Here is an 11,377-nt window from a genome sequence, read left to right as displayed (position 1 = left end):
GATCTGATGATTCTTGCCATGTTTTTTCTTTCAAGTTTCAGTTATAGCAAAATGTCAATTAAGAAATTGAGTAAACACATAACAAGAAGTCTTAGAGCAAGGTGCTGAGTTCATAGACAGGATAATCACTTCCGGAATACATACGGATGAAGTCTTTGTAGAACTAGAAGAGGGGCTTTTAATGGACTTTTGTTTTAGAGATGATGGATTGACGTTTATTCTAATGAATATCCAGCCTGATGAGGACCCTCCTAGCAACTGCCTCTCACTGCCTAGTACTAAAACAGTAGCTTTCCGAGTTAAGTATAACTTCCTATAAACCAAAACACTAATACCTGAGCTTCATAAGGACAGATTTTGTTTGTGTTGGGTCATTGCTGCTGTATCTGCAGAATTTAGGCAAATGCCTTGCAAATAATGGGTGCACAGTAATTATTTCTTGAATGAACTGAATGGATGGAAAACTTGTTTTTTTCTTTAAAATAGGATTAACATTAAAAGCAAAAACAAACAAACAAAAAGTAGCAGGCTTTCCTACTTCCTGACAGATTTCTGAACCTAGGAACGCTGGTAAGCAGGTAAGCAGGGATGAGGAGCATCATATGAAGGATGTAAGTGCAAACATGTACATTTAGCAAGTATCCTAGAAGTCAAGGATTTGGTTAAGCATTCACAGGAATGTGTGGTGTGGTGCCACACCTAACTCAGATTCCTGTGCAATGGGTCACATTCATATTACAAATATTTGCTTAGCATCTGACTAACTTTAGTGTCTATACTTATACTTTTATCTGGCCAATGTTTTCAGAAATCCTTTACCTATGACCAAGTTTCATAAAGTGACACTTTAACTTTCTGCAAACATTTGGTTTGCTACTCAGCTTTGACTAGCTAAAGTAATCAGTTTGACATGACCCATTCCACAGGTGGGGTTGATTATATTGCATTATTTATAATTTAGCTCACAACCTCAGATAGTGGATTAAAACAACATTCTCAAAATTATTCCCAACAATCATCTAAATACATATTTGTTTTTACTGCCATAGCAAATATTTTTGAAACCAGAAAGAAGTCCCCTTTCATAGCATAGACAAGCTAATAATTTGAAGCGGAAACTATTCATTTGTACAAACTGTAAGTTTTCCTCATAATTTTCATAATGAAAACTGAGAAAGTGTTAGTCATCCTTGGCTGAGCTATACTCAATTCTACATCTTTTCTAAATATAATAAAACAACAAACAACCTTAAAATACATTATTATTGATTAGACATGATTTCTTAAAGCGGTTTTTATCATCTCATTTGACTTTGGAGCTTCCAGACAATAATGAGTCACCAAAAAGCTATCATTGATTTATACTGCACATTAGTACATCAGGTTTGACCCAAGAACTCTGTGGGTCCAGAAGGAAAAAGAAAGACGATTACAAGTGAGCCGTGGAAGAAATACTCTGAAAACACCCATCTGTATTCACGGTAAGCAATTAGGTCTAATGCGAGTATAATGAGCATTCAGGTTCATTTTATTCCAAGGAACTGTTTCTGTTCTTGAAGCTCCGTGTAGAAAGAGTCCTTAGGGTTAGAAAGTATTGTGGGGTGATAAAATTTTGCTTGGCTTTTGGGCATATAAGGTAAACATTTTACAACAAAAATTTACAGCTATAGATAAAACAGCATCTGATCAATGTTAACACACTTGGCATTGAAGGCTAATCCACATTGGAAAAACAATCATCTCCAGGATGAAGATCAAATATCTTAGCACACACAGTAACTTCTTACAAGATACATCCATGAAGGCAAAAGAAACAAAAGCAAAAATGAACTATTTATTGGGACTTCATCAAGATAAGAAGCTTTTGCACAGCAAAGGATACAGTCAACAAAACTAAAAGACAAGCTACAGAATGGGAGAAGATATTTGCAAATGACGTATCAGATAAAGGGCTAGTTTCCAAGATCTAGAAAGAACTTATTAAACTCAACACCAAAGAAACAAACAATCCAATCATGAACTGGGCAAAATACATGAAGAGAAATCTCACAGAGGAAGACATAGACATGGCCAACATGCACATGAGAATATGCTCTGCCTCACTTGCCATCAGGGAAATACAAATCAAAACCACAATGAGATCCCACCTCACACCAGTGAGAATGGGGAAAATTAACAAGGCAGGAAACAACAAATGTTGGAGAGGATGCGGAGAAGAGGGAACCCTCTTACACTGTTGGTGGGAATGTGAAATGGTGCAGCCACTCTGGAAAACTGTGTGGAGGTTCCTCAAAGAGTTAAAAATAGACCTGCCCTGTGACCCAGCAATTGCACTGTTGGGGATTTACCCCAAAGATACAGATGCAATGAAACGCCGGGACACCTGCACCCTGATGTTTCTAGCAGCAATGTCCACAATAGCCAAACTGTGGAAGGAGCCTCGGTGTCCATCGAAAGATGAATGGATAAAGAAGATGTGGTTTATGTATACAATGGAACATTACTCACCATTAGAAATGACAAATACCGACCATTTGCTTCAAGGTGGATGGAACTGGAGGGTATTATGCTGAGTGAAGTAAGTCAACTGGAGAAGGACAAACATTATATGTTCTCATTCATTTGGGGAATATAAATAATACTGAAAGGGAATAAAAGGGAAGGGAGAAGAAGTGTGTGGGAAATATCAGAAAGGGAGACAGAACATAAAGACTCCTAACTCTAAGAAACGAACTAGGGATGGTGGAAAGGGAAGAAGGCGGGTGGTGGGGGTGAATGGGTGACGGGCACTGAGGGGGGCACTTGACGGGTTGAGCACTGGGTGTTATTCTGTATGTTGGCAAATTGAACACCAGTAAAAAATAAGTTTATTATTAAAAACAAAATGTCAGTAGTGCAGAGGTGAGGTAGCAGCAGTATAAAGTATTACAACCTCTGTATTTATAGTTGGAGAAAGCTCAGAGAGGTTAAATAACTTGCCCAAGGTTATGTAGACTGTAAATGAGGGAGCCAGGTCCGGAATCTAGATATATTTCGCTCAAAGTCCATGTTTTCCCCATAAAGAGGCAAAGAGAATTTCAGTTTAGAGAAAGTGAAGATTAGTACATATATAATGACAACCATAAAATTACGTTAAGGTATAATTAAATGAAAATACATGATTGTTAAGTGGAGTGTTTAGCAAAAGCTTCTGACCTTGCTGACACAACCTGAAGTTATGTCTAGAAGACTCGATACAGAGAAATAAAACTAATTGTGTCAGAAAAAACAGAATCACTTTTTCTTTCACTTAATCACTTTCTTTTTTGTGTCTGAAAATGTGGTTTCTGGAGGTTGAAGCTCTTGAAAAAAAGACACGGGCAATCAGATGAAATTATTCAGGTTTCTAGGAAAGAAGATCATCACAAAATGTTCCATCATGGCTTCACTGAAAATAGACACATTATAATTAATCCAAAATTGATATCAAGGAAGATTTGATACTATGGTGGTAAACTGCCTGAAATACTAAACAGAAAAGCCAGTACCTATAAAATAGGAAAAGCAAAGGGTCTGTTTTGCTACCCTTTAAAATGGAAAACCTTATCATAATAGCTGAAAGGAAAATAATACTCTAAGATGGGAAAACATCAAAAGGAGTTAATTCCGGCCAGATGTAAGTCCATGTATTAGTCTTCTATTGTTGCTGTAACAAACGACCACAAACATGGTAAAATAACAAAAATCTTTCTTATACTTTGGCAGGTTAGAAGCATGCCATGGATCTTGCTGAAATAAAATTGAGGGGTCAACAGGACTGTATTCCCTTCTGGAGTCTCCGGGGGTGAATCAATGTCTTTGCCTTTCCAGTTTCCAGAGACTGCCTACATTTTTGGCATCTTCTTCCATCTCTAAAGCCAGCAAAGTTACACCTCTCCACCTACTCTTCTTAGTCACATCTCCTCTGACTCCCTTCTGCTTTCCTCGTCTACTTTTTTTAAAAAAATTTTATTTATTTATTCATGACAGAGAGAGACAAGCAGAGGGAGAAGCAGGCTCTGTGCAGGGAGCCCAACATGGGACTCAATCCCGGGTCTCCAGGATCACACCCCAGGCTGAAGGCAGTATTAAACAGCTGAGCCACCGGGGCTGCCCTCCTCTTCTACTTTTAAGGACCTTGTGATTATGTCAGGCCCACCTAGATAAGTTATGCTAATCTCCCCATCTCAGGATCCTGAACCTTAACATATCTGCAAAGTCCCTTCCTGCCACATAAGATAACATATTCACAAGATGTGGTCCTCGTTGTGGGCATCATTCTGCTCACCACAGTCCATGTAGTTAATATTATAAAACATTAGACAAAGAATTTTAATTGGAGCTCTGGTAGTACATTTAAAAATTACTTCAGGTTAATATATGTACGTGGTTAAAGTTTTACTGAAGGGTTGACCCTACCATCTAAGTCCATCTTTAGAAGTCGCTACGTTTACAACTTCATTTTTTTTTTTTGTTATTCTGGTGGTTAAATCAATGTCTCCAATAAATCATGTATAATGCGATTTCTTGACTTATCAACTTTGACACTTCCTAGTTTCATCCTGCTATGAGTCATGAGGGTTTACCTCACACAACTCTCACATCTGTCACCACTCCTCATGGAACTTCCCAAGGAAGGGGGTATGGAGATAAATATATCAGTGCTTTCAGACCAAAAAGTTCTTTTTCATTCTCTCCCACTTGATTAATGGTTTGGCTGGGTAGAGAATGCTAAGTTGGAAAAAAGCTTCCCACAGAACCTTAAAAATATTGCTGTACTATGTGGTGTCACTAATAAAACAAAAAGGAATCAATGCTTTTTTTAAAGATTTTATTTATTTATTCATGAGAGCCCACATAGAGAGGCAGAGACACAGGCAGAGGTAAAAGTAGGCTCCCTGCAGGGAGCCTAATGCAGGACTCTATCCCAGGACCTCAGAATGAGCCAAATGCAGACACTCAACCACTGAGCCAGGCATCCCAGGAATCAATGCTTCTGATCTAATTTCTGTGTATACAATTGTCTTTCCCAGTACTCTGTGGAAACTTTTTAATAACTTTTAACTTTTGGAGTTATGAAGTTTTATAATAATGTGCCCAAGTGTGGTTCTTTTTAAATTCATACCATTGGTTGCAAGAGGACCCTACCAGATTGGAGACAGGTCTTCCTTTCATCTCTGGAGAATTATCTTATTTTAATTCTTTGATAAATTGTTCTCATCTCTTTAGAATTCTTAATAATTAGACTTTATATTGATTCTCAGTTTTGTTGATCTTTAGTATTTTCTGTATAAGGACACTGAAGTTTTCCTTAAGGCTCTCTTCTGCTGTTTCCTGGATATTCTTTTTGTTTAGGGGAAAATTTTGCTATTTATCTTGGTCTTTCTGTTACACTGCAACCTTCCCTCAGTTTTCTGGTAGTCATGTGTTGCCCATTTGTATTTAAAACTGAGGGGATTAAAAGGTTATGGTGTGTTCTGTATGTGAAGAGGTTTGGTGGCTAGAAGCTTTACATTATAGTTAGAGGGAAGTGAGCCAACTGCCTTTTCTTTTAGCTAATACTAGAAGGAGAGGGGCTTTGCTTTCTGGCACCAGTGAAATGCCTAACTACAAGTCATTCTGTGTGAGAAGACAGGTGTCTATGTCTTATACAGGTCTTCATTTAATCTCGTTTTCATGTCCACTTTCTCCTGACCTTTCTTCTACCTATAGTCTCTATTCTGAAGCATCTTGATTTCTGCTGGACAAGGTGTTTCCCATATCTGCTGAAGCCTCCTTCTCTCTTATTTTTGGCTAGAGCTTTAGCACAAGAGGTATTCTTTCTCAATTTCCATATTCAAGAAATATGTTAAAGTACTTGTTTTTGTATGCTCCCACTATTTTCTTTTAGTTATTCTTTTTTATAATTTTAGATAACCCTTATTATAATCTTACGGTGTATACAGAAGAAGAGAAGTGGAAAATAGGCTGAATCTACCATTTTGTACTGAAATGTAACATAAAATGTTTGGTTGAGGTTGGTGGGGAAAAGAATAGGACCAGTTAGTAAAAAATTGTTAATGATTCTTGATTTTATGTGGAATGGAAAAAGGGATGAGGTTACATAGAAACAGCATCCTAAGTGATTTGAGACATAAAATTTATGAGTGTTTTTCAGTCCTGCTATTCTTCTCATTTCCAATCATACAGAACTTTTCAAACACATCTAAGAATATAAATTCTCCTTTGATGTGAATTCTTTTGCTTCTTAAGGACTTTTATTTTTCTATAGATACTTCTCAAAGTTTTGTGCAATAACCTCCAATCAGGTGTCTCAGTTACAGCTTGATTAGGGAAGGAGTACCCCTATGAGTGATAGGAAATAGAGGTATTGTAGGGATTAGATCGTACAAAGTGTACAAGAACCTGGAGGCACAGAAATCTTAACAGTGATGTTGGAAGATCAGAGAAAAGTTGCTAATCATCATGAAAGGAAACTGGAGAAATAATATCTTTAAGTCCCCTCTGCATATGATGGTGGGCTTGCAGTTAGTGTAGGTCAGCAGGACACATAGGAAAGGAAAATGCAAGCTGAGGTCCACAGGGACAGAGTGGAACCTGAGGAAACAAACTGGAACTCATGTGGCCAGAGGGAACTTGTTTGATGCTCACAACATCTGGATGACCTGAGATTAAAGCTGGTGCCTTTTACATGTTATTGCATGTACACCTAGATTGGTACTCAGAAACCCAAAGGAGGAGATCCGGTCAGAGCTGGAATCACTGTTGATGGGAAGCTGCTCTTTGTCAGGTGGGCAAGCAGGTCAAAGACAAGGTGTGTGAACTGTAGCAGTGCCTGGGGCACAATTTTAATACAGTCTACCATGATTTATCAATTATACATATTAGGCTTGATGTTTCTGTTGGATGTCTGTGTGGACATGTTGGGAGAAAGTCAGAATTTGTGGTCAGAGAGATTAACACTAGAATCTTAAGGTTTTTTTAAAAAGAAGATTTCCATGGTTGATAAGATTTAGAAAAAAGAAAATTAAGATGACTATAGTTTAGGGGACCAAGGAACTATGAACTTAAGACTTTAGGCTATTGGAGAAGTCATCCAAATGGACAAGGAAGTAGTACACTATGATGATAAATATTTTGAAAAACTTGTGCCAAACCCATCTAAGTTAAGTATTGACCAATGGCAGTAGATGGCTGAGAATAGGAGCTGGGTAACATGTCTCAAAGGAGGAGAGGTTTGTTAGCTTTTATTAGAGGAAGATAAAGAAGAAATGATTTAAAACTAACATGAGGTGCTAAAGAATGCCACTTCTTCTCTAGTAGATAGCCTGTTATGTTTTTCTTTGAAGATATGAACTTCATGTGATTTTGGAGGAGCTATCTATTTTGGTGTTCAGCCTCACAAATTAGTGGACTTATGTTCCAGGCTGGACCAATAGAAAGTTATGGAAAGTGTTTGCATAGAAAGTAACTGGATCAAAGAATAACTTTATTACCCAAGCTATTCAACTACAGTACTTCTGAATTGTAGATGTATTCTTCAAGATGAGGGTAAAGATGATGTGACCTTGTTATCAGCAGCCATCTTGCCCACTGCCTAGAAGATGGCCATAGAATCCTGAGAAAATTATTTTGAGCAGAGACAAGTAGAAATAATGGCTGAAAGTTGGAATAATATTTCTGATATTTGTTTGCATCTTTGAGAATACCTCTCTTCAGTTATATAGGTCCATAATTTTTTAAGGTTATGCTAGACATTAGTCTGAGTCTCTATTACTACTAATCAAAAGACTATTAACTATTAACTAATATACTCCTTCCTATACCCTATCACCATGGTCTTGGACTGTGTGAGTTATAAGAGAACAAAGAGCCTTCCTTAAAGGTTTGGAGAGAGAAAAGATTCTCCAGGGAAAGTGGGGTTTCAGTTAAGACTAAGGGTACAGAATGCTTGCTTACAGTGGGATTCAGTTTTGAAGGCCATGATGAAAAGGGTGTGAAGAGTGGGAAGTCTGAGAAAGAGGGTGACAGGAGAGAAAGTACTGAATAAAGGGGGACTTAATATCATGCAAGCTCTTTGAAACAATTAACGTGCTAATATACTAACATATAAAATCATATTGCCATGGCTTTTGTGACTGTATATGCAATAAAATATAGATCAGATTGTGTTTAAAATGCCACTTATACGAGCTATCTAAAGTAGTCAAATTCATAGGAATAGAAAGTAGGAAGGTGGCTGCCAGGACCTTAGGGAGAAAGAGATGGGGAGCTGCTATTTAATGGGTTACAGAATTTCAGTTTTGCAAGATGAAAAGGCTGTGGAGATCTGTTGTACAACACTGTAAATATACTTACTGCAAACTGCACACTTTAAAACAACGAAGATGGTAAATTTTACGATACTTTAAAAAAAAACCCACAAGTTAAATAGAGTTAATTGGGATCCTTGGGTGCGCGCAACAGTTTGGCGCCTGCCTTTGGCCCAGGGCGCGATCCTGGAGACCCGGGATCAAATCCCACATTGGGCTCCCGGTGCATGGAGCCTGCTCCCTCTGCCTGTGTCTCTGCCTCTCTCTCTCTCTGTCTCTGTGACTATCATAAATAAATAAATAAATAAATAAATAAATAAATAAATAAATAATTTTTAAAAATAAAATAAAAAAAAAAAAAAAGAATTAATTAGTTCAGCTAATATAACTTACAAGACAGTATGAAAAGTTATGATACTGAAGTGGACCTGGAAATAAAGGAATCAATCTCATATTTTAAAAAAATGTCAGAGGAAGCTACATTTTCAGAAAAGCACAGTGTTGACTAAATACTGATAGATAGAGTAGATAGAGTAGATAGTAGAGAGTAGATAGAGTTTCTGCCTCAGAAAACTAAAATTTAAATTTGAGATGGACAAAAACCTCCCAAGACACAAAAGTCCAGGGTGAGATGGCTTCCCAGGGGAATTCTATCAAACGTTTAAAGAAGAAACCATACCTATTCTACTAAAGCTGTTTGGAAAAATAGAAAGAGATGGAGTACTTCCAAATTCATTCTATGAGGCCAGCATCACCTTAATTCCAAAACCAGACAAAGACCCCACCAAAAGGAGAATTACAGACCAATATCCCTGATGAACATGGATGCAAAAATTCAACAAGATACTAGCCAATAGGATCCAACAGTACATTAAGAAAACTATTCACCATACCAAGTAGAATTATCCCCGGGACACAAGGCTGGTTCAACGCTCCTAAAACAATCAATGTGATTCAACATATCAGCAAGAGAAAAACCAAGAACCATATGATCCTCTCATTATATGCAGAGAAAGCATTTGACAAAATACAGCATCCATTCTTGATCAAAACTCTTCAGAGCGTAGGGATAGAGGGAACATTCCTCGACATCTTAAAAGCCATCTATGAAAAGCCCACAGCAAATATCATTCTCAATGGGGAAGCACTGGGAGCCTTTCCCCTAAGATCAGGAACAAGACAGGGATGTCCACTCTCACCACTGCTGTTCAACATAGTACTGGAAGTCCTAGCCTCAGCAATCAGACAACCTAAAGAAATAAAAGGCATTCAAATTGGCAAAGAAGTCAAACTCTCCCTCTTCATCGATGACATCATACTCTACATAGAAAACCCAAAAGCCTTCACCCCAAGATTGCTGGAACTCATACAGCAATTTGGTAGCGTGGCAGGATACAAAATCAATGCCCAAATCAATGGCATTTCTATACACTAACAATGAGACTGAAGAAAGAGAAATTAAGGAGTCAATCCCATTGACATTTGCACCCAAAAGCATAAGATACCTAGGAAAAACCTAACCAAAGAGGTAAAGGATCTATACTCTAAAAACTATAGAACACTTCTGAAAGAAATTTGAGGAAGACACAAAGAGATCGAAAAGTATTCCATGCTCATGGATTGGCAGAATTAATATTGTGAAAATGTCAATGTTACCCAGGGCAATTTACACATTTAATGCAATCCTTATCAAAATACCATGGACTTTCTTCACAGAGTTAGAACAAATTATTTTAAGATTAGTGTGGAATCAGAAAAGACCCCGAATAGCCAGGGGAATTTTAAAAAAGGAAACCATAGCTGGAGGTATCACAATGCCAGATTTCAGGTTGTACTACAAAGCTGTGGTCATCAAGACAGTGTGGTACTGGCACAAAAACAGACACATAGATCAATGGAACAGAATAGAGAACCCAGAAGTGGACCCTGAACTTTATGGTCAACTCATATTCGATAAAGGAGGAAAGACTATCCATTGGAAGAAAGACAGTCTCTTCAATAAATGGTGCTGGGAAAATTGGACATCCACATGCAGAAGAATGAAACTAGACCACTAGCTTGCACCATACATAAAGATAAACTCAAAATGGATGAAAGATCTAAATGTGAGACAAGATTCCATCAAAATCCTAGAGGAGAACACAGACAACACCCTTTTTGACTCGGCCACAGTAACTTCTTGCAAGATACAGCCACGAAGGGAAAAGAAACAAAAGCAAAAATAAACTATTGGGACTTCATCAAGATAAGAAGCTTTTGCACAGCAAAGGATACAGTCAACAAAACTCAAAGACAACCTACAGAATGGGAGAAGATATTTGCAAATGACCTATCAGATAAAGGGCTAGTTTCCAAGATCTATAAAGAACTTCTTAAACTCAACACAAAGAAACAAACAATCCAATCATGAAATGGGCAAAAGACATGAACAGAAATCTCACAGAGGAAGACATGGACATGGCCAACACGCACATGAGAAAATGCTCTGCATCACTTGCCATCAGGGAATTACAAATCAAAACCACAATGAGATACCACCTCACACCAGTGAGAATGGGGAAAATTAACAAGGCAGGAAACCACAAACGTTGGAGAGGGAGAGGATGCGGAGAAAAGGGAACCCTCTACACTGTTGGTGGGAATGTGAACTGATGCAGCCACTCTGGAAAACTGGTGGGGTTCCTCAAAGAGTTAAAAATAGACCTGCCCTACGACCCAGCAATGCATGTTGGGGATTTACCCCAAAGATTCAGATGCAATGAAACACTGGACACCTGCACCCCGATGTTTCTAGCACAATGTCCACAATAGCCAAATGTGGAGGAGCCTCGGTGTCCATTGAAAGATGAATGGATAAAGAAGATGTGGTGTATGTATACAATGGAATATTACTCGGTCATCAGAAACGACAAATACCCACCATTGGCTTCAACGATGGAACGGAGGGGGGTATTATGCTGAGTGAAGTAAGTCAATGAGAGAAGGACAAACAATGTCTGTTCTCATATTTTTGGGGTATATAAATAATAGTGAAAGAGAATATTAGG

This window comes from Canis lupus, unplaced genomic scaffold (assembly GCF_011100685.1).
Source record: "Canis lupus familiaris isolate Mischka breed German Shepherd unplaced genomic scaffold, alternate assembly UU_Cfam_GSD_1.0 chrUn_S270H430, whole genome shotgun sequence".
Lineage (NCBI taxonomy): Eukaryota > Metazoa > Chordata > Mammalia > Carnivora > Canidae > Canis > Canis lupus.
Note: the sequence above shows the minus strand (reverse complement) of the source record.